Below are 586 nucleotides of genomic sequence, written 5' to 3' on the forward strand. Positions count from 1 at the left end.
GCCTGTGGAGGGAGGTGGAGACAGTGGCAAGTCATAAACCAGTCGGACTTAGCCTGTGGGGGCAGGTCCAGGCAGTGGCAAGTCATAAACCAGTCGGACTTAGCCTGTGGAGGCAGGTCCAGGCAGTGGCAAGTCATGAACCAGTGGAGACAGTGGCAAATCATAAACCAGTCGGACTTAGCCTGTGGAGGCTGGTGGAGACAGTGGCAAGTCATAAACCAGTCGGACTTAGCCTGTGGAGGGAGGTGGAGACAGTGGCAAGTCATAAACCAGTCGGACTTAGCCTGTGGGGGCAGGTCCAGGCAGTGGCAAGTCATAAACCAGTCGGACTTAGCCTCTGGCGACTTCCAGGAGGTCTATGAGGTCCTGTGCCGCCGCTTTACCGGGGCCAAGGTTGCAGGAGAGCGGAACGGAGGAGTGGATTGGTCCCGCCGATGGGGCACGTGCATATATGAAAAGTGCACCCTACCGTTAGTTAATCACTTGCCCTCGGAAGTGTATGAGGTCGTGTCCAGCCGATTTACCGAGGACAGAGTGGGGGTGTTCCCGCTAAGGTGGAGTGGATTGGTCCCGCCGAGCTGCCACT

This window comes from Scyliorhinus torazame, unplaced genomic scaffold, assembly GCF_047496885.1.
Source record: "Scyliorhinus torazame isolate Kashiwa2021f unplaced genomic scaffold, sScyTor2.1 scaffold_1194, whole genome shotgun sequence".
NCBI classification, from domain to species: Eukaryota; Metazoa; Chordata; class Chondrichthyes; order Carcharhiniformes; family Scyliorhinidae; genus Scyliorhinus; species Scyliorhinus torazame.